This window comes from Rhagoletis pomonella, unplaced genomic scaffold, assembly GCF_013731165.1.
Source record: "Rhagoletis pomonella isolate Grant_MI unplaced genomic scaffold, Rhpom_1.0 Rhpom_scaffold_00008, whole genome shotgun sequence".
Classification (NCBI taxonomy): Eukaryota; Metazoa; Arthropoda; class Insecta; order Diptera; family Tephritidae; genus Rhagoletis; species Rhagoletis pomonella.
The window spans coordinates 16,118,129-16,142,455 of NW_023458562.1; positions in this window are offsets into that span (position 1 = coordinate 16,118,129).

The window sequence follows — 24,327 nt, forward strand, 5'->3', positions numbered from 1 at the left end:
CCAATTTCTCAAGCCATCTTTGAATATAGCAAATTAAGCACTACGTTAACAAAAAATATACAACCACTCTTGAAATGTGTTCAAAAGCATAGGTCTTATTAATTAACTATTTAGAATTTTTGTGTTTGTATTGCAGGTGCCGAAAAAGTGATAATATCTTGTCGCAGCGCATGTTTTCCTGCAGAAAGTGGTCGATGCTTGCTTACCTCCGATTTTAATTTGTAATTTGTGGTATTTCAACGTTTTCAACTTAACATGTTGTGTTTAAAAGTGGTCTGTAAAGTGCTTCATGCATATTACGCTGGTGTCTAAATTGTATGGCTTCTCCTGCCGGCAGAACTCTACCCACTTTCTGGCCAAGGCGTCGTCGCGGGGAAACAAAAAAAAAACTGCATTTGGGGGCTTTACCCCTACGGCTGCTGCAATTCAACACACGACACGACATTTTTATAAAGTTTTCATTACAAATAAATAATAAAAATAAAAAATAAAATAAACGTTTTTTACTTCAGAACGCACGAATTACTTCGATTTTTCACTTGAAAGTACACAATACCTTTGCAATACGTTTGCACTTGTTTCTAAACAAAAAGTTTGTTTACGTATTGCCATAAATGTCAAAGTCGGCAAAACCAAAGTAGCGGTTTCGGGAATGCGCCACCTTCAATTCATTTCACCATGTGTCTAGAGCAGGTTAGTCGCTGCTTTTTAATTATTTTCAGTGGTACATATCAATAAAACGTCACTTGCCGTACAAAGCAGCCAGAAGTGCATTAATGCTTGTGGTTGCTGTTGCGGTTTGTGTAAAAACTATCTAATAAGCACTCAAGTCAAGGCATGTGAGTGTATATCCTCGTGCACTTGTGCACTTACATACATATATGTGTGTGTACTATGCGGATCTGATGCGGATATATAGTTAACTAAGTATGTGACTAGGATAAAGAGGAAAGATTGAAAAATCCGTGTAACATTTTTTCATATTTTTTTTTTGTGCTTTGAGTGAGTGAGTAAGTGAAGATGCATAAAAAGCGTAAGAAGATACCGAAAAACAAATAATGCCTAAGAGATATTTCTTTTTTTACTTACCACTAATAAAAGTTTGTCTTAAAAAAGCTCTTTTAAATAACTTGCTGTTATTCTTAATTAATTTTTGTAATATTTTTTTTTAAGATTTGGTTGGCATTTTTTCATTGTAAAATTGAAATTCTCTTCGCTCTAATGTAGTTATCGTAAAAGGTTCTTATTTTTTAATTTTCATACTACTTTGATTCCTGCACACACACACACTTTAGCGCACAAGCTGCTTTACATACGTATGTATGTATGTACAGTGACGAACAAAAGTATTGGCACAGTGAATTTTTCTCTATAAATGCATAGTTTTTTATTATAATTTATTTTCGATAATTTTTTATAAAAATATAGTTCATTTTACACCAAAAAAACTTTAAAAATATAATTCCTAAACTTTGTGCTAAACTCGCAAACATTCAGCAAATTTTGATGAAAATTTTCAACTTTTTAACAACAGATTTTGAGTATGCAGATTTGTAGCCCAATCAATTTTATTATAATAAAGTGCAAGTTTTAAGTAGCTAGGAATTACCGTTGATTTTTGGGATTTTTTTTCACGCAGTCTCTTCCATACAAAATTTTTTTTTTCGAAAATACTTTATAAGGAAGAAATGCAAAACACCTTCAACAAAAAAAAAATTCTCAAAAATCAACGCAATTTTTGACGAACTCCAAACTTGCATTTTTTTACAAGAATTTAATGGGCTGCAAAATTGCATACTCAAAAAAATTCTGAAAAGTCTAATAAAAATTTGAAAATTTTGATGAAAATTTGCTGAATTTTCGCGAGTTTTGCACAAAGTTTAGGATTTTAATTTTTATGTTTTTTGTTGAATGAACCATATTTTTTATACAAAATTGGCGGAAAAATATTAGAAACAAATGGTTGCATATATTGTGAAAAATTTGCTGTGCCAATACCTTGTTCCGGCAGTGTATGTATTCTATGTGCAAATGTGACCACCATTGATGCCGTTGTTCGATGTTCTTGTGTTTTTTTTTGCCAACACAAACTTCACCACTTTAATTGCTGCTTTTGATGCTGCTGTTGTTACTTTTTTTTACTGCGATCAGCTGTCGCCCACGACCACTATCAGCACATTTAATGGGTTAGTGGACTATCTGGTGAAAATTTTTTTCACATCCCTCAATTTTTTTGTTGATGTTGCAAGTAATAAAAAAGAGATTGACAAAAAACCAAAAGCCTTTGACAAATCCAAACGCAATCACCCGCAAGAGCGAGTGGTTATAAAAACAGCAGAAGCAGCGAACCGGCATACGCCCTCACGTGCATTTGTATGTATGTGTGTAAGTGCATACGCACTTAATCCAGCAGAGGCATTTAACAGCTGGAAGGATTTTCACTCTATATACGAGTACTGTTGGTAAAATTTTTGCCTGAAAATGCCGCTCCCCGGGCATCTGTATGTGCATATTAGGATGTGTAAAACTACACACACGGAGACTAACAAAAAAATACAAAAGGCATAAAAGTCCTTGTAAATCCTGCTGATAACTGATAAATAGATTAGTGAGTGGTATATACGTATACGCACACTTAACTACGTACATACATACATACGTACTCAAGCATACTAAGTAATGCGGTTGAAAGTTCGACCCGGCCAACCAACCAACTGACTCATTCACACCAACTGCGAGCGATATGATGCCAAACACTACCCAACTACTATGATTACTGCTAAATAACTGCGTGTGTGTGTTAGTGGACGCGCTTTTTTTCTCATATGCATTTTGTCGTTATCCTTGTTGCTGTCTCAATATAGACAAAAAAGGATTTGGTTGCCTGCTCGAGTTGAGTTAAGTCGATTTGTGTTGGCCTCGCTGCTGCAGCGCTAAGATACTTAAAGCATACATAGTGAGCGTGCAGGCTGTGAGGGGAGCAGAGCGCGGTCCTAAGCAGCCTTACATCGCAGTGATTTCCAACTGATTATCCAATTTTTTCGCTTCCCTTTGCGTGCGCATACTTGCTTCGTATTTTTTTTGGTTAACTGAATTCACACATACATACATACGCTCCAATACTTACATATAAAAATATGCATTTGTTCTCCCTACTATTTTAGCTACATTTGTTTTACTTGTATAACAATTGTTGCTATTTGTTGTTGCTATTGTCCTCTATATATGGTTGTCTTTGTGCTCAATCAGTTGGAAATGGGTTTTGGCCTTCTTCTGTTGCCGTTGCTGTAGTTTGTGGCTGACTTTGTTGTTGCTGTTGTGCCGCATAAATCTGTGGTCTACATTATGATAATGTTACGACAACTTACTAAACTAGATTCCCTAAATCAGTTATGAGCTATTTACTGTCGGCCATAATAGATGTGGAAGGCAGCGAATGGTGCACAACATCGACATAAAATATAAAAGAAAAAAATAATAGAAGAAAATGTGAGAATATGCGATTGGCGGTCCCAATGCGGATTTATGGATGCGATTAACCGAACTGGTTTTACTTACCAATCGATGTATGTAAATAGCTGTAGGAGGATTTTTAGGCCTGCCAAGACAGTTGCGTTAACTTAGTGGGCTTTTCTTAAGAGCCACTTCTAAACCCGCAGCCCCTTATAAACTGTATGAATTTATTGAAGTCTCTCGCATTTTTTTAGCATAGTAAGTATTCCAGAGAATATCTGAGAACCAAGGATACTACTTTACACCAAATCTGTATTCAGTATCAGCAACCTGAGCCAGACCACTGCTGATAAATTTTGGATTAGTGTCTTCATCCATGTCAGATTTTGTGTTCGCGAGTATACCAAACAGCCGGATAGGGGCACCTTCCCCATTAAGGGTCCGGGTATTCCAGGTACATAAGGGTCATTCCAGCGAAGACGACACCTCTCGTACAAATAAATAAATACACAAATTGTGTTTAAATCTGTAAAAACAGTAAAGCAAGTAGAATATCGATTAATCTTTTACTATTTTCTCTAATAAATATATTGTTATAATGCAAACATAAAATGCTATAATATTTTTGCATCAAGTTTTCAAGGCATCCCGCATGTACTTAAGGCGACAATGAAAAGATTAATTATCCAAAAAGAAAAAAACAATTCATAAACTTTAAAATGGTGGTACGTTATTAGAAAAATACATTTATGGTGAGAAAATATAGGCGTTCAAGGAAATGCTTATTGGATGTCCCACCCGTCACAGCAAAATATGAATTTTTTAACGTAACACACAAATTCTTAAGTTTTCCATTATTTAAATGAGGTTCCCTTATTAAAAATATAATGAATATTCACATAAAACCAGCAGTGCTCATTCTACTCACGAACTATGTGTCCGCTAAGGTGACTCGTCCCACCACTCGTCACTAGTTAAAATAGTTTTTTTTTTTTGTATTTTAAAATATAATAATGCCATTAAAAGATAAAATGGTACTTAATATTCTATTAACGACATTCGAGAAAGCCACTATGAACGAAATATTTATGGCTTAACTAAAATTGAGAGACGAATCCAACAACTCAGGGATGCAGGTGTCATCGTTGTCCCACCCGTAACGCTTGGAAAGTGTTAAATTTCTGTATAAACTATGTAACTAAGTTTTATACGTTATCAGTTTCGTAATAAACTGATATTTGAGAAAGGGGTCCAAAATCCAATGCATACTATAATATCTTTTCAAATACAATATTTGACTAAATGTTTTTTTTTTATATATTTATTGGTTTCCCTTCACAGAGTTATTTGTGTTTGAATCGCTATTTTAAATGGCTCGCCTTTTCTTAAACAGGTGGTAACCTTTAGCCGCTGAATTCGTTCCCCTAAGTTAGTTTCTCTACTCTACTCTCTACAAATTCAAGTACACGGTACCGAGGGTTGTACGAGAGGCCCATTTTAGCTGCATTTTCATCAAAAAACAGGTGCCCGGTAGTTGTTGCGTTTCACCCATTCGAATGAATTTCAAATGTAGTTATCTCTTGATTAATCTGAGCAAACATATTGTTGTCTCGGATTCGAATTTGTCGAGAGATACTCCAGCCTAGCCAATTCGTCACATGACCGGAATATGAATGAGATATCTATTGATGCCACCGGGGAGCTTTACTTTAAATTGCAATCTCTGACTTATTTAGAATTTGTTATTGCTGCTTGGCTATCTGAGTAAATTTGGAATACAGGCCATCTTAATCCCAAAAAGCTTGTCAAGAATTCTCTTCTTCTGACAGTCTGATTGCAAAGTGCGCAGTAAGTTCTGGGTCTTGTCTCCAATTTTTAATGAAGATCCTTTGGCGTCTGTAATTGGCTATATAAATATGTAGGTTCTTTCTGCCCAGCTCTCGACATTTGTCTTTCAACTCAATTTAGTATCTAATACAACGATTTGACACTAGGACTACTTTTTCGAGTTCACTAATTCAACTGGAAAATCCTGAGATCTAAAAGGGACCTAAAACTTCCACCACCACATGATCTGCAAATGCGACTACCTTCACTTCTCTCTTGTGGAGATCTTCTTAGTAGTATTACGCTACCACCAAGAGCAGCAGAGATAGAACATAATGGGGTAGGGCTATTAAATCATGTTTAATTTTATGATAAAACATCCATTCAATCCACCTGTATATGGGTTCGGATATTTCAATCTTCACAAGGATTGGATGATCCCTTTGTTATCTTGAGATACATATAAGATATATGCTGAAGGTTTTCGGTCAATGCCATATTAGATAAATTACTTTGGTATCGGTTCAAATCCGGCGTTGAACAGCTGGTAAAGCGCTTGTATCAGCTGCTTTGCAGAATTCAGTCAGATGAAAATATGCCAACAAATTTAGGTTCCTAACGTTCCGCGAGATAAATTTTCTCTATATTGGCTACTGAGTGAAAGACTGAAGCTCTTTTAATATTTAACGTATTGAACCATATCAGTATAGCTTCACATCTGCCACCATAGACCAGATTTTTTCGGTTCAAAAAATCCTGGAAAATAACTTCGATAAAAATCGATATACACAACCTCTTCGTCGACTTTGAAGCCTATTTTGATAGTGCGAAGAGAAGCTGTAATTGAAACGCCAGGTTTAAAATTAGGATATCTGCTAAACTATCAAACCGAGCCTGAAATGCTCCATAAGTAGCTCCTCGATCTTCGCCCAAGACTTTGCAAACCAGGCCGACTGGTTTCTATTGAAGTTACTTCCGCTCATTTTGAGCGTTTTCCAGACTCGGTAGCGTCTATAAGTCCGTCAATGCGGCTGAAAGGAACCCTCTAGGCAGTCTCAGTTGAGACTTTGAAAACCTGGGCCTGGGACCAATATAGAGTTAGTGTAATGTTCCAGAAGAGGAGGTAGCATCTAGCTAGTAGCCTGAGACATTTAATGGCTCACAATTTTGTTACCTTGATACTTCGAAAGGCCCTAGCTGAAAGAAAAACTAAACACTGCTCACATTGTTATGAATGCCCTCGAGCATACGTTCAGGTATCACTATACCGTTAGTGTCAAGTTCAAGAAGAGCTTGCGGTACATCCTTTCCAGTCTGCTTCTTGTTAGGGTCAGTACCTTTGGGAATGGCTATGATTGAGGGGATCTACCGAATTGCCGACGTTTGCGGCAAAATGGAAGCCGTGGCCTCAGAGAAAAGTATCGCTATGTTGTTGGCTTGCCTGGAAGGCTACTCAACCAAACTAGTTGTACATACTATATGCGGCCACATTACACCCGTGCCCTCATAGGAGAGATATCATCAGTGTTCATTTAAATTTCAAGCACAATTTTGGTAATAACTCGTCCTGAAATTTCCTTGTATTCCGCCGTGAATATGGGCTCGTTGGAAGCCGATGCCCCCAGGTAGTTATATAACATAAGGCCTCTTCAGTTACGAACTGTGGTCAAAGTACTTATCAAAAGTAGTTTCTTAGAATGCCCTGAATACCTCATTCAATATCCTTAAAATTGTTACGAATAAACGAATGGCATTGAAACGCATAAAACTATCCACTTGTCATTCGGCCAAAACTTGCTGTCAATGAAATGATGCCATTAATGGTCGAATTTGCTTAAAGTGAGGTAATATTTTATACGCGGTGCAATGTAAATGTTGTCACACATACTCAGATAGGTAGGTACATGTTTATTAGTGCGGTTCTTAAGATATAAACATCTATTTTTTTATGGAGCACTTATTTTGTTCACTGAATAAAAATTCTAAAATTTTTAAATTATTTTCAGGGGTTGCTACAAGGATTTGAAAAAATTTAATTCTGAAAACTTGACATGTTATTAAAAGTTATTCATCTTAATAAAGCTCCAAAGACTGTCATTTGTTTAAGTTTTTTTCTGAATAAGTGCAGCTGCTTTTGACATTTTTTGTAAGTTCTGAAACAAATAAATATCCTGAAAAAATACCAAGAAACACAAGTAAAGGGAAGAAGTAGTATGGACTTCATGAGCTAATTGTTTTTATAACATTTATTTTGCAGTTTTTTTATTTGCTTGCATTTTTGCGATTTAATAAAAATTTTAATTTTTTCAAATCCGAGTTGCAACTCTTAAAAATATTAAAATTAATTTTAAGCCTTGGTGGATTTCTTTTTTTTTGTACGGAGAACGAAACAGAGGGGTGCCTTGTACAGAATTTAAAGATCGGTTTTTAAGGACCACCCTATTGTTTATAAATACAGAGTGAACATGCACACAAATACGCGCGTATAAACGCAATTCTGCAGGTGGACATCGTAATGTGCCTGCATTGCACAGTGGTTCAAAACTGGACTTTAATATTCACTAGAGCCTTAATTTTTCCAACAGTCAAATTGTTTTTGTTTTTTTTTTGAAATGAAATCTTATAAAAGAGGCAAGAGACCAGTTGAGCCCGATTTTTGTATTTTTATATGTTTACATATATTAAATTTTTTAGTGCAAAGTGCCGAAAAAGTAGCAATTTTGTTGATTTTCGATTTTCCTGTTCCAATCAGTAGATGTTACATAATAAAAACTAGTTGAAAACAATTGAAGGGTTCCCCCAAAACTAAAAAAAAATCGCGAGAAAAATTTGAGATGTTATAAAAAAATTTCCCCAAAAATTAAGATTTTATTATGAATTATTTTATTAAAAATCAAGGCGAACTTTTCGCCACTCCAAACTTGCACTTTATGAATCGAAAATAAATAATTTTAATTTTGGCGAACATTTTTTATATAAAAATTTTTTTTTTTTGATTTTTTTTTCGTATTCGGGAAACCATAAAATAGTATTTAACTAGTTTTCATTACGTAACATTTAATAACTGGAACAGGAGAATCGATTTTTCTAAAAATTTTTACTTTTTCTGCACTTAGCACTAACAAATTTATTACAATGAAGTGAAAATTCAAAAATCGGACTCAACTGGTGTATTGCAAATTTTATGAGTTTTCATTAAAACAAAGATTTGTCAAATTGATTTAAAAATTAAAGCTCCAGTGAATTATGAACAGAAAATGTTAGTTTTGAACCACTGTGCATTGGTCGTCGTCTCTATGTTTGAATGCAAAAAGAAAAATTGACTGCTTGAAAAATGCCATTAAAAAGAGAGTTGGATGGGAATTCCAGCGAATGGATGCATACATATGTACATAAATAGCCCTACATACGTACATACCAATCCACATAGTACATTAATACAAATACAACGACTCATCGCATGCAAAGCACTTGGAAAATGTCGATTATAAAAGAGGAAGCGAGCGGCATGCCGGTTGGTGGTTTATGGACACCATGAAACTTTTTAATGATAGCTGCGTTGCAGCTAAAGCGGTCGAACGTTTTATGTTGGTAACTGTATGGTGACCGTTGAATTGCATTGCATTCATTAGCAACATGTGGCACCCACCTGCAATCCTGCTGCTGGTGGCGATGGTGGTGGCATGTGCGGTGCACTGCAATGCCAAAATGAAATGCACCAAAAGCCATTACGGCAGCACACATTAAATAGCCATTAAAGGCGACCACCTGGCCATCGAAGCAGTTTTTTATTGGCAAAATTTATTTAAATTGACTTAAATAAATGAATGAATTGCGCAGAGGAGGACAGTGGGATAGAGTGAATGACTAAAGTAAGACAAATGTTAACGACATGAAATACGCTATTTGAGAGGTAGAAAGGAAGTGAAATGCAAGGAAGAGCCTTTTTTCTGTGAAGCTATATCTCATTGGGTCACCTTTCAACTACATACTTAATTGTTGCTGTAGTGTTTTCTTCTTATTTGATGCTATAAGCGCCTAAGTGATTTTGACCGAGTTCAACAAAGCACGCTAGTCGTTTCTCTTCTATGCCAACTAACGCCAATTGGAATTGCCAATGAAGTCAGGTCCTTTTCCACTTGGTCTTTCCATCGCAGTGGCGGCTTCCCTCTTCTTCTGCTACCACCACCAACCTCAGCGGTACGAAGATATTATAAGAACGATTCCCACTGGTCACTTATATCCGGTGGATGTGAAATTTTCCTGTTCAAGCAGGATTCAAAGTCGATTGCGATAGTTCTCGGTTGTTAAGTGTGACTGTGGCTATTCGACGTCCACCTTTCGTTGTGCCACGTTATCAGTTTTATTTTTCGTCACGAAACAGGGGACACCCAAATGGTTTTATCGATGAGGACTGAAATTTCCGTCTGTTGGATCAAATATGTTTAGCTTTCATCCGGATTGAGGCAATTCGTTCACTGAGGGGGGTGCAAATCTGAGTTTCTGAGTCTATGTATTAGCTATATTCAATGGAGTTATGTACTACAACCAGGGACCGAACATAACAGTTATTGATGAAAACTGTCTTTGAAAAATTCACTATGAAGGAAATGTTCTACAACTAATTGATACATACCAATCGATTTCTTTTTGCACCGAGAATCAAATTTGAAAATAAATTTTATATGTAATTTTTATGCACAATTAAAAAAAATAGCAATTTTTTTTGATTTTTATTTAACAAATCCAAAAAAACAATTATTGTTGATGTTTATCTAAATAATCTGTAAATAGCAGTTATTTTTGATTTTTATATTATATGTCTTAGATATTTGCAACAACAACAAGAACAATTATATTTAATTTTTTTATAAAAAAATCTGCACATAACAGTTATTTTTGATTTTTAAATTTTATATCTTATGTTAGATATCAATAACAAGTAAGAAAGTCTAAGTTCGGGCGGAGCCGAACATTAAATACCCGGCGCAAGTATTAAATATATGTTTTTTCACCTTTCCGAAACCTTCCGCTAGATGGTAAGCCGGGGTGTATCAATTTTGAGTAAATTAGCGTCCTTCAATTTCGAAATATTGAAGTTTCAAGCATTTCTGAAATTTACCGTTATATGAGAAGCAGCCGTTATTTTAGTCCGATTTCAATAATTTTCAACGTTTTGCTTATATGTGGCAGCACAATAAAAATACCGAGTTTGGTACAAATTGGTAGAACGGTTACCGATATACTTATATGTGATCATAAGTGGGCGGTGCCACGCCCATTTTCCAAAATGTTACCATAAACGTATTTCTTGGTAAAGAATTGTTGCAAGCATCAATTTTGAATAAATTAGCTTCAATATTTACTGATTTATCGAAGATTATGTATTTCTCTAAATTACCGTTATATGGGAGGTGGGCGTGGTTATTGAGAGATTTTAAAAATTTTCGGCCATTTGTATGGTATGTTGTGCGAAGACCAACAACTGTGCCAAGTTTGGAAGAAATTGGTGCAGCGGTTACCAAGATATACACATGTAACCATAAGTGGGCGTGGCTACGCCCATTTTCCAAAAATTTATAATATTCTTATTTTTCGTCTAAAACTTATTATAAATATCAATTTTGAGTGAATAATCTCCAGTAGTTACTAAAATATCGCAGTTTTCGTATTTCTGAAAATTACCGTTATATAGGAAGTAGGCGTGGTTATTGAGCGATTTTAAAAATTTTCGGCCATTTGGTATGTTGTGCGAAGGCCAACAACTGTGCCAAGTTTGGAAGAAATTGGTGCAGCGGTTACCAAGATATACACATGTAATCATAAGTGGGCGTGGCTACGCCCATTTTCCAAAAATTTATAATATTCTTATTTTTCGTCTAAAAATTATTGTAAATATCAATTTTGAGTGAATTATCTTCAGTAGTTACTAAAATATCGCAGTTTTCGTATTTCTGGAAATTACCGTTATATGGGAAGTGGGCGTGGTTATTGTCCGATTTCGCCCACTTTCAATACCAACCTACCTTGGATTAACAGAAACCTACATACCAAATTTCGTTGAGATATCTCAATTTTTTGCTCGAGTTATCGTGTACACGGACGGACGGACAGACGGACAGACGGACAGACGGACGGACAGACAGACATGGCTTAATCGATTTATTTTTTCATTCTGATCATTTATGTATACATTTGTCTATATCTATCTCGATTCGTTTTGGCTGTTACAAACAACCGTTATGTGAACAAAATTAATATACCCTTGTGCACAAGTGCGCTCGGGTATAAAAATCGGTCACCGACTTATATTGTTTAAATCATACGTATACAAGTTATTATCATTTTTCGCAGTTAAGAAGGTATTGGAGAACCAAAGTTTACTACGACTTATAGAAATGACTTTTGTGTGTATGATTTTAAAAATAAAAGTCAGAGACTGATTTATGTTGATGACTTTTATAAATAAAAGTCTTCAGTAACTGTGTAAGATATATAATTAAAAAATCAAAATAATTATTATTTTGGGTTTAAAAAGTAAAAATCAGAAAAAACTGTTATTTAAAGAGTAATTAAATAAAGGTCAAAAAATAATTGTTAGAGAGCGATTTTTTTAATAAAAGTTGTAACTTTTACAGTACCTGACTACAACAAGGGCAATAAACTTCATCTTCCTCCTCTCTTAGTCTATGGAAATTTACTACCTTGGTTGGAACTTGTCAGAGGGACTCCGCTGGAAGAGGAATGCCAAGATCGCAACCAAGTAGTTTTGAACAAGAATATTGTTGAACTATGCATAGATCGTACGGGGGGAATGGACTATTCTACAGCGAAATGGGGGTGACGCTGACTTCGGCGTAGTGGTGGTAGAGCTTAAGTTTGCTATTTTAACTTGGTATACGACAGACAAATCTCCAGAGCTTTCAGCCAGTTTCAGCTACTCTAGGTCAGCAAGCGGCTAACTTCGGTTGCGTCCAGCAGTTTGTTATTGAGTGCTGCAGGGTATTGTGTCTTTGCCGAACGAAGAGTCTTAGTAATGCTAAATGTATTTTCTACAGTCGACATCTGGAGAGGGTGCTGAATTCTTGCTGCACTTGTTCTAAGTAATTAGCCCGCCGATCACCTTGAGGGGTACGAGCAAGATTTCTTTGTTTTCTGCCCTTAAGTATTGCCATCCTTAGATTTCTTCTCGCTCACAGCTTAGTAAATGCTGTAGTGAAGTGGGCTATTTTGTATGCGTCCAACTAACGGAGATGATTGTTTTGGATCAGCTTAAACTTTAACTTCGAAATTTAGGTACTTATTGCATTTAGTAGAAAGTAGTATCTTTAACCTACTTGCAGGGAAGAATTTTGCAAGGTGCAAAGACCTTGAATATTTTTGTGTAGTTGGAGCATCGGAGCATCCCGTTTTGACTTGGCTTCTGTATAATTCTACGCAACTTTGTCATCCATTTGCGAAAAATCTATTGGATTTTAACAGCTGAATACCCACTACCTCGCTCTTATGATGCCTCGAATTGCTTCCGGATAATCGATGGAGTCAAATGATTGGCGGGAATGTAATGGACACTGCATGTTGGGCTTCGTCGCATTTAGTGGTATTGATGATTTTTCTAATGTTCGCGGTAGCGCTCTTTTTTTCTACCAGCTATCGACTTCAAGGCTTCATTGCTACATCATCCAATTCTAAAATTTTTTAGAATTATTATTACAAATAAAAGTTTATGTCAGCAGTTTTCAATTTCCCTCGTATCATTATTTGTAATGCAGTTCAATTTATTGACATCACCACTGCCACCCGCTTTACGCTAACTCAATTACTTTCACCACCCCGATCTTTCGCTGTTTCACATCTTTCCTTCACACTTCTTCAACCCACACTTTCATGCACGTTTCCTGCGATTGCTCTAGCTGCCATTCTATCCATAGTTCACCGCCGCCGCTAGTCTAACCGTTGTCATTGATTTAACGTTTATGGTCCACGGATTTACGAACAGCTTGCTGCTTTACCAATACAAGTTCGCCACTTATGTAGCTATCAAGCTATGTATGTATGTATGTATGTAGCTTGCCCAGTCAATTGGAAACGCTGCAATCGCTTTGACAGTAAACCAAATAGCTTTGCGCCAGACAGCGTCTCGCCGCCTTGTGAACATTTTCTATGCACACACACAGTAATACTATTCGTCTAACATAAGCTTAGTTGGCTTAAATTGAAATGGTCCGCGCGCGCAATGTTTTTTGAGGGTTTTGCAGATAATTTTCGTTTGTTTGTTGGTTGGCATAACACTCGGAAAACAAAAGATGCGCAAAATATGAAATGTTGCAAGTCGTTACATAGCATAAAATCATTGTTGAAACAACGATAATAACGAGCTGGAGGAGTAGTGTGTGGATAAAATTTTAATGTGACTGGGTTTCGAGTGGATTCAGATTGAATTTTTGGCCTTAGGGCTGTGGAATTTCGTGTATTCGGTACCAAGTACTACTACTCGTGTTCGAAAAAGTGACCTAAGATCAAAGGCAGCGTCGAATTCTGCAGTTAGGGGCCAAGTAACTTCCCTCCAAATTGCACTGATCCAGAATTAAAATATGGTGCCCTATTGTTCACATAACACTGTAGGCACGCTAAAATTACACAAAAAATCGCCGTAAAAGTGTGTTTGCATTGTTCAACTTTGCGTTCAACTCAGCGCAGGGTTGCACGAAAAAAAAGTTGAATGGCTAAAAATATCAAAATATGAAAAAATATCAAAATATTCGCCATAAAAAGGTGTTTGCATTGTTCAACTTTGCATTCAACTTTTGGTTGAATGGCCTTTCAACTAATCGCTTTCAACAAAGTTGGTCGACAGCCAACATTTAGCCATTCAACTTTTCTTTCGTGCAACCCTGCGTTGAGTTGAACGCAATTGTTGAACGTAAAGTTGAATAATGCAAACCCTGCTTAAACTTAACTTTGGGATGGAAAATGTTACTCATACGCCACGTTCGACTATGTTTGATTACGCCCGTGTACGATATGGCGTATGAGTAACATTATTTCCTGATGACTTCATACAAAAAAAATTATTGGATACTTTAATTTGACCAAAAAAAGTTAATTCACTGGTACCTTCACTTTTGAATCCATTTGATTAAGGTTTTTAAATGAAAGCTTATAAATCCAGAAAGGGGCCAGTTAAGCCCGATTATTAATTTTTTTTTCTTTCAATTAAATTTATTAGTGCAAAGAGTAGAAAAAAAGCAATTTTGAAGAAAGTCGATTCTCCTGTTGCAGTTAATAAATATCACATAACAAAAGCTAGCTGAAAATAATTATAGGGTTTCCGCGAAATTAAAAAAAAATTCACAAACAACTTTGAAATGTTATAAAACAAGTTTTCACCAAAATTAATAATTTTTTTTAGTTTTTAGGAAAATTTTGGATACGCAGTTTTATAGATAATAAAGTGCAAGTTGTAAGTAGCTAAGAGGTCGCGTGGATTTTTAATATTTTTTCGGTAAAATTTCGAGCTCATCTGCATGCTAAATGGGAAATAAAAGCGTTTGTTACATTATTAAAAATCGACGCGAACTGTCAGCTACTTGCAACTTGCACTTTCTTACACTATAATTTAATGATCTATAAAATTGCATACCGAAAATTTTTCTAAAGACCAAAAAAAATTTTTTTTTTGAAATTAATTTTTTTTGTGAATTTTTTTCGTTTTGGTGGAACCCTACAATTGTTTTCAACTGGTTTTAATTATGTAACATTTATTGACCTGAACAGAACATCGATCTTTTTCAAAATATTTTTCGATCGAGAAACTACATGTTTCTTTTCAGGAGATTCCCAACAATAATATCCAATTGTTTATTTAGTCATTTTTTCATAGCAACTATATTTTATAGGTCCGCGAAAAATGCCAGAAAATGCAATGCGGGACCCATAAAAAATCCTCGAAAAGTGATTAAATAAACAATTGGGTATTATTATTGAAAATATCCTGAAGCTGTTAAATCGCAGTCCGTAAAATTTTTGCAGTTGAAGTTTCATTTGAGAATGTGATGACTTCTAATTAGAATTTTATTTCACTCGACGGGTCCAAGCCTATTTGATAAATATGAGAAACCCTAGCGACTTAAGTCTTTATCTAGCGACAAAACTACGATCGAATTTTCTAATTATAAGCTTTGGACTTGGATTAGTCTGTAGTTTTCATTGGCTCAAGGTAATCGGTTGACGTCTAATCCCACAGCACTTGCACCTCTGTTGTCCACACCAATTTGCCTTGCCCTTGGCTAACTGGTACTATACCAAAGCCGCAGTACATATGAAATCGCAATGTAATTCCTTGATTCAATCATCCTGAGCGCACTCGAATGATTTTCGTTCGTTTCCGTATTGTTTTGTCATTGAATTGGATTGGATGGTGTTGCTGCTGTAGCTGCTACGGAATTGTTTTCTTCATTTTTATGGTTGTTGTTATTGCTGATCAGTGCCATCATTGCTATTGTTGTTGTTGATATGCATGTGTTGTTGTTGTTAGCACATATTTGCCAAGCTCTTATGGTTGTCGCCGGTGCTTTACGTTTGTTGACTCTTGCTGCTGCTCCCATTGCTATTGTATGTGTTGTTGTTTTTTTAGTTGTTGTTGTTGCTGTTGCTGCATTCGTTGTTGTCTAAATTCACTTATCATTCGACGCCTCTGCAATTTTCTTTTCGAAGAATTTCATTTCATTCCATTTCGTTTAGCGAATGCTACTCGAATTCGATTTCACATTTTCAATGTTCAATGTTCAATGCTAAAACAATAAAAGCAAATGGAAGCAAAGGCAGGCAGAGCACAAACAGGAGCAGCAATAGGACAACACACAACAAATACAAACAAACAAATAGTAAACAGAAAACGAAAACTTGAAACAAATCGAATGGGAAAGTGAACCAGAGCTGGAGCTTGGCAGGTTGCAACTGTTTGTACCGATGCTCCTGCTGGAGTAATGGGCGTGGCACCGCCCCCTAAATGCACCAGGGTATATTATTGCGAATGTGCCAACTGCCAAGTGTCGAGTGTTTGTGTACTTTTATTCCATTTGGCTGTGTGTGTGTGTGTGTGTGCCTATGCACTCAAGTGCGATGCGAGTTTTTACAGCGGGGCTCTGTTTGTAGGCAGCTTGTAATGTGCGAATGTATCCCTTCGGCCTGCTGCTGCACCGTTGTTGCGTTTTCTGTTGCAATATATCACATTTTCAATACGATTAGAAAACGGGCGATAGTGCGGCGGGGGATAACAGAAAAAATGCACTCATACATGCATATGTACGTATGCACAAAGATATCTACATGCATACATGTACTAAACTGCTGCGCAAGTCCACTTAAAATTGGTTTCCAGTAAGGTTTTGCCCTCGACCAACAAATCAATGGAAGACTACACAGCGAAGCAACAAAGGCAAAAACATACAAATGCATTCGCGGAAAGTTGCGAATTTCCCGAAATAGTCCCGAAAATCTCAAAGTAGCCTCGAATCGTAAGTTACTGCCGAAAAGTGCGCATTAGTCCCTGTAATCTCGACATACTACCGAAGCTCTGCAAATTCCGAAAAAACCTCGAAACCCTTTGAAAAGAAAGCTAGACGTTATATACGCAAGTTGCCCTAATTAGTCCGGAAAATCCTGAAATAGCCCCGAAAATGCCAAGATAGTCTCGAAAATCGCGAATCCGTCTCCTACAACCGAAACTCCGAAAAGTCAGGAAAAATCTGGAAACCCCTGAAAAAATGCTAGACGCTGTACACAATAGCTATTCCGAAAATCCCGAATCCATTTAGAAAACCTAGAAATAGTCCCGAAAATCCCAAATTAGTTCCGGAAACTTCAAAATAGTCCGAAACCACGCAACGTCCCAAAAAATTCCGCAAACCCATTGAAAAATGCTAGACCTGAATACAATAGTAATCACTAATTAGTCCAGAAAATCCGGACTCTGCCCCAAAATTCCCCAAACCCCACAAAGTTAAATGAGTACCCGAAATTTATTTAAAAAAATTAAGCAACAAAGACAAAAATATGCGGGACGACTTCTCTAATTCTGGATAAAAGTGTAACTTCGGAAGGATCCGAATATCCCGAAATAGTCTCGAAAATCATGAAATGGTTTCGAAAATACCAAATCCTAAGGTAGTCCCTAAGTCTTAATTAGTCCCTCAAATCCCGAAAATGCGCTAAGTCCCGAATAAAATCGGGAATCCCATGAAAAATTGCTGGACGCTGTATACAATAGTAAACCCGAATTACTGCCGTAGTAACCCCGAAGCCATCAAAAATCCCTAAAAATACCTGAGAACGCTTAAAAGAATGCTAGACGCTCACGAAAAATTCAAAAATACTGAATAACAAGTAAGAGCAGCGCTGTCTTCGGCTATGCCGAAGGCTTCATACCTTTCATGAACATCTGCAAATTTTACTTTGACAGATTACTGCTTTTGAATACATGTGCATACATTGATAGAGGAGTTACATACTTATATAAAAAATCGCATCTAAAAAATCAGAGGTATGGAAGATATACTTTGTATGGCACCAATCTAAGTGATTTTCACTGCTATGTGATCGGTATGTAAACCGGTAACACAATTTATTGGGTTTAGTTTCCTACATAAAGGAGATATATGGCAAAAACTGGTATCTGAACAATCAGTGCTATAGGCGATAAAGCTTATACAGCATAGATTTTGATGATTTTCTCAGTAGACTTTGTATTATTATTTATAAAATATCTTACGAAATTTATCGGTTTTAGCTGTTCAAATAAAGAAGTTTTACAGTAAAATCCCATATCTGAACAATCAGATGTATGGAAGATATATGTTGTAGTCATCCGATCCTTGTTATTTTCACTGTAAGTATTCTGTTAATAATGAGTGAAAATGGTGCGAAGTTTCATGTTTCATGCTGCATAAATGGAGGAGTTATGATAAAAGACCTCATATCTGAACAATCAGTTGTATGGGGTCTGCAGGTTATAGTGACCCGATCTTTGTTATTTTCGCTGTAAGTCTTCTGTTGATAATGAGTGAAAACAGCGCGAAATTTCATGGTCCTAGCTACATAAATGGATGAATTATAACGAAAAATCTCATATCTGAACAATCAGTTGTATGGGAGCTATAGGTTATAGTTACCCGATCTTTTTAATTTTCACTGTAAGTTTTCTGTTGATATTTATTGAAAATAGTGCGGAATTTCATGTTCCTAGCTATATAAATGGAGGAGTTATAACGAAAAATTTTATATCTGAACAATCAGTTGTATGGGAGCTATAGGTTATAGTGACCCGATCTTTGTAATTTTCACTGTAAGTATTCTGTTGATAATGGGTGCAAGTACTGCAAAATTTCATGTTCGTAGCTGCATAAATGGAGAAGTTATAACGAAAAATCTCATATCTGAACAATCTGTTGTATGGGAGCTATATGTTATAGTGGTCCGATTCTGCCGGTTCCGACAAATGATTAATACATTATAAAAATACACCCACCTACCAAATTTGATACGGATATCTCGAAAACTGAGAGACTAGATTGCATACAAACAGACAGACAGACGGACAGACGGACAGACGGACATGGCTAAATCAACTCAGCTCGACGTTCTGATCATATAAGTATACATTTTAATGGGTCTATCTCTTTTTGTTCTGGTACTTACAAACATCGGACCAAAGTTATAATACCATTTCATGCTCATGAAAGGTATAAAAAAGTTAGAGAAAATAACCGAAAAATCCTAGAACGATTAGCAAAAAATTTCAAGCGTTACAAAAAAAAAAATCTTGTAAAATACGACAAAAGTCCCATTCCCGGAAAACACGGAACCAGTACCGAAATCTCTGAAAATACCAGAAAAAAAATCCGATTAAAATATAAACTTCACACATTTTTAGTTAATAAACTTTGACTGTATCTGGTCACTTTGCTTTCCCACTTTTGTGCATTTAACGTACTGCTCACCACCAAAAACATAGCTTTTTGGCTAGGAAATGACAATGTTTTATGAGTATTGCTGTTTAAGCATGAGGGCCGGTTTCTTAATGTCTGGTTATCGCTACCTCCCAGGTAGACATCGCTATCGACGATTTCGACATCATGAATACAACATGTGATCGATAAAGCAGTGGTTATATTTAACGGGAGCTTCTACCTCCCATTTCTGTTACCCGGCCATTGAACAAACGGCCCTAAATGTACGTCACGTGTTGCGTGCTTTGTCGGGAGACTCGAGCAAGCGTTGTCTGTTTCTGCTTCGTTGCCTATATTTCAGGTGAAACCAAATGCACTTGTGCGGCACTTTAACATGAACATATTCATACATGCTATGTTTTTCTCGCGTTCTAGTGCCTTTACATTTATTGGGTGTAGTTGTTGGTTTTGGATTTTTTTTAAGCTTTTTTGTTGTTGATTTTTTGGCGGTTTGCAGACAATCTCCACACTAAAATCACTAAAACTACTAGGTGATGATTGGCAAACATGTGCAGTAAAAATTGATATTGGTGTACAAAAAAAAAAAACAAATACCACTGAAAAAACATGAAATGGAATAGAGAGATTTTGAAAAGAGATAAAAGTGCAGGAAGCAATAACAAAACCAAATTGTTGGTCTGGTAGCCAAAACAAGCTGCATATGAGTTATTGCGTTCGAATAACACTGAGATAACGATATGGTGGTAAATTTTTCGATTCGATTCAACTCGCTTTCACCAGCGCACATTCTAAACACTCTCGAAGATTACCAATTATCTGACAGTGTCAAATCCCATATTTGTATTTTTCCTTTTTTTCTACATTCAGTTGAGGTAGTGGCTAACATATATATTTTTCTTTTTAAAACAACACAACTTAAAACTAAAAAAGGTAACTAAAAGGAAGAATCAAACAAAACTAAAAAAGCCAAAATAGATAAAAAATTTCACACTAAAGGAGATACAAAAATATTTTTTAAGCAAGAAAATATAAAAAAGAAAAGAAAATTTAACCAATAAAATCAGAAAATCGCATTGTTTAGGCGACTTATAACACCTAGTACCTAAAGGTATGCTACACCCCAGGCCACTGGTACCAAACCGGATATAAAGCGTGTTTATATTTATGTACAAGCATGTGCAAAGCTGTATGTGCAAAAATTGTATGTTAGAAATTATTTAGGCACATGCACTTCTGTCCAGTGTTACCATTGGTCACAGCGCCTACGCAAATTTTTTAACATATATAAATACATTGTCATTTTGATTTGAAAATTATCATTAAAATGAAATATTGTTTCGTACGTGCGTGTGTGTAGATATTCTAAAATAAAAACGGATGAAAACACATCCAAACTTGTGAAAATAATAAATATCACTACAATCAACACTCAATAAACATTGTGCCTTCCCCGCTGGAGATAAATTTAAATCAACCGAAAAACGTCCGCGGTAAAATCGCTGCCGCCGCAATTATGAGTCATTCCATATGCCTTGTAAAAGATAATTTTCGTTTTATTGAGGCATATTCCGTACGAATCGAAAATTTGAAATTTTTGTTTAGAAAATTATAGGAAAATTTCATGATTTCCGATTCGTACAAAAACAAGAATACACCCCATTATAAAATCTAAGAATAAAAAGAAAATTAAATAAAAAAAATTAAGTTCCCAAAAATTCAATGAAATTTCTTTCTTTTTAAAACAATAAGATCTAAAAACGGAAAGGACTTTAAACTAAAAAACAAAAATATTAAACTAAATTAAACTACTTTTGTAAACATTGAATGAAATAAAAGAAAATAGTTTATATTTTAAAACAATGAATATATAGAAATAATAGAAATAAAAATTAAAATATTGTCTAATCAAAAATTAAATGAAATTAAAATATTTTTTTTTGCTTAAAACAAGAAAATGTAAAAAATAAAATTAAGACGAAATGAACAAAGAAATTTTGTAAGTAATAGAAAATTAAATTATGTAAAGAAAAATAAAAGTAAAAAAGAAAAAAGTCCGCCCCAAGGACTCGAATGGCACACCAGTGCTTTGCGCACTCGGCTATTGCAACTGTTGGAGCAGTGCAAGCAAAATGATATACAAGTGCAAAGAAAATATTGGAAAGTTTTCACGGTCGACATAAAGCGGAATGCAGTTTGGGATTTGGGGGTTTTTCAGCTGATTTCGAAATCATAAAGCTTATTTGACTACCGAACTTGGCCAGTGTTTTTCGGATGGAAGCCTTTGCTATCACAGAAACGTGCAAAACGATTTTACCCTTGGAGCTCGAAAGTACCAGCATTGTAGGTACCACCTCCAGCTTAATTAAACAATGCAAAGAGTACGTTACGCCTTTAGCTGATAGGCATGTCGTTGCACTGGTGCGGTTACAATGTACAGCAGTATTCGCGGCAACGAAATGATCGAAGAGCTAGCCCGAAACGGGTATGATCTGAAGATCTCAGTAGCAGAATTTGTTATCTTGCCACTGAACTATATATATCAAGGGCTGCATCTCTCAGTACTGGCCAAAAACCTACAAACTTGCACAATCTACAGGAGTTTGTGGCCCACCTATTGCGAAAACCGGATTTCAGTTATCATCAGACTGGGCAGGAAGGATCTGTTTCACCTAAATGCTATGTTCATTGTACAAGTGGCCCTGGATACTTATACCGAAAGACTAGAACTGAAACCAGCACTTCTTGTCGTAGCTGTAACCCATCAAATGTAGAAGAAATCGTAAAGTAACTGTCCAGCGCTGGTTAGGATTGACATGATATTTCTAGGAAACCCATTTTTTTTGCTGTTTGCGAGAAATAAGTGACGTTGGTGCACATGGTCACATGAAAGTTACATATTGCAGGTATTTTCACCCTGCATCGTCTTTTGAAAAGAAGAATTCTCGTATATCGACTTTGCAGGTGGTGGTCAGTGCCCAATCCCTTCCAAGCGGGCGAAAGGGAAGAGAAGTGCCCTTCCTTGCAAGTTCGTCTGCCATGTCCTTATGTCCTGGCACCCATACTAGGTTAAGAGTAAACTGTTCGACATTAGCTGATCTGCAGAAATTTATTGCTGTCTCCAAATTACTTGTGACAGACTTTAAATAGTATTGTGTGCGATTGCCCTTTGGCACAAAATACTTAATAGCTCCCTACACATCAGAAAGCTCGGCTTTGAAGGCACTGTAATGTAAAAAACGTTTGTAGTGCGAAATGTTCCGAGTAAATGCCTGCGGCGACTTTGTTTTCCAATTTCGGTTAGTAAGTCTCGGAAAGCCATGGTCATATTCATACCTCCTTATATTTATACCGAGCAATGCCAGCCTTTTCACCTATTCGGCAATTTTCCGATTGCTACTTTTATCCAGTGCGTTCTGCCAAACTCATGTATGATAGGTTGTATGACGGAGGAGCAATTACAGCTGAGTTGAGAGTAGAACTTACATACATAGAAGTTGAAAAAAACACTGCTTATATGTTAGGCGTATAGTCCTTAAAGAGCTTATCTGTTTGCTTATAAGTTCATCTCTAAGTTCAGCCACAAGCGCTTTGTACGCATGTCTCCTAAATCTGAAAAAGGTTTTGCCAAAAATTGGTATAGCCACATATCGTTTTTGCGATTACCTGAAGGCATTCTCCCTAGTGGGAGTACCAAAAAAAAATTTTTGTTGACCGCCTTATGTCAAGAATACGAACAAGAACTGATTACAAAAAAGCGAAAAGTGAACGCGCAAATAAAAAACATTCATATGGGCGACTAAGAGTATTTACGTGTTCTATCGATATACTTAATCTCCTTCAAGCTTTTCCGTACAACTGCGATCCAAATTTCGTCTAAAACTAAACACCTACCAAACAAGTCAACCAGCCAGCTGGCGAGCTGGCCAGCCAAAAGGTCGCCCACATACGCAATAGATAAGAGAGAGATGGCGCCACTGTCATTCGGGCAAATTCGTTAAAAATAGTTGCGTTCGATAACAAAATTAGCCAACACCAGCCAACAATCAAAATCAAGAGAGTAAGCGAAAATTCTCTCCCAAAGAGATGAAAAAGCAAAGAAGTAAACGAACAGGAAACTAGCCATTACTTGCAAAAACCGGAAGAAGAAGACATACCAGCTGACTTTGTTTATGTTTTATTTGTAAGCAAACTGAAATTCATGTTGCCTCCATAGAAGAAAAAAGGAAAGCGAACGTTCAATGTTCGCCATTAACATTCCTAGAAGTAAAAACTAGTTGGCGCTATCATAAAGTCACATAGCAGGCAGCCAAAAAGCATATAAATACCAAAACTCGGAAAATGCAATTTTGTTTGTTTACAAAAATTGCAACCATATGTTTTTGTGTTGGATAATTTTTGCTGACTAAAATTTTGCCAGTACAAAATGAACGCTTCTCTTGCATCAAAATGAACGCTTGCTCTCTCAATTTTTGTGTGTTGGATAATTTTTTGTCGTTATCGAACGCCATCCAGTAAAAATTTGGAAAAACTATTACAAATTTTTGACTTGTCGAACGCACCTAATATAGACTTGCTTTTATTTATTTTTTACTGAAAAGGTTGCTTTCGTTTTCAATTTTGCTTTGCTGGCGATTGCGACGGCGTCCGCTTGGCGCTACATACACAACATACCTGACAGCTGTCCGCGAATTTGGTTGAAGTTCGATTTCACCCACTCTTCATAGGGAACCAGCTATTGGCATAGATATTTCGCAAGATTTATGTGCGGTGCGCACACTTAGATGCATGGAGTTAGTGCTGCTTAGTTGTTTGCTATTTGCAATCTATTTCAAAGTTCCCTTTCCACGACGGTGAAATAAAACCGTGACCGAACTATATAAAAGTGCTGAATAACCCCATTTACTTACCATTACAGCCTTTACTGAAACCGCTTTAAGGTTTCCGAAACTCACTGCCAGTAAGACCAATGCTCTAGTCCAAAAAGAGAAGCATGCCGAGCAGCTTTTTCTTCGTTCATCGTATGTCTATATTTTCCCAGATAAATTACAATTCTGCTTTTAGTTTCTCCCGCCTTCTA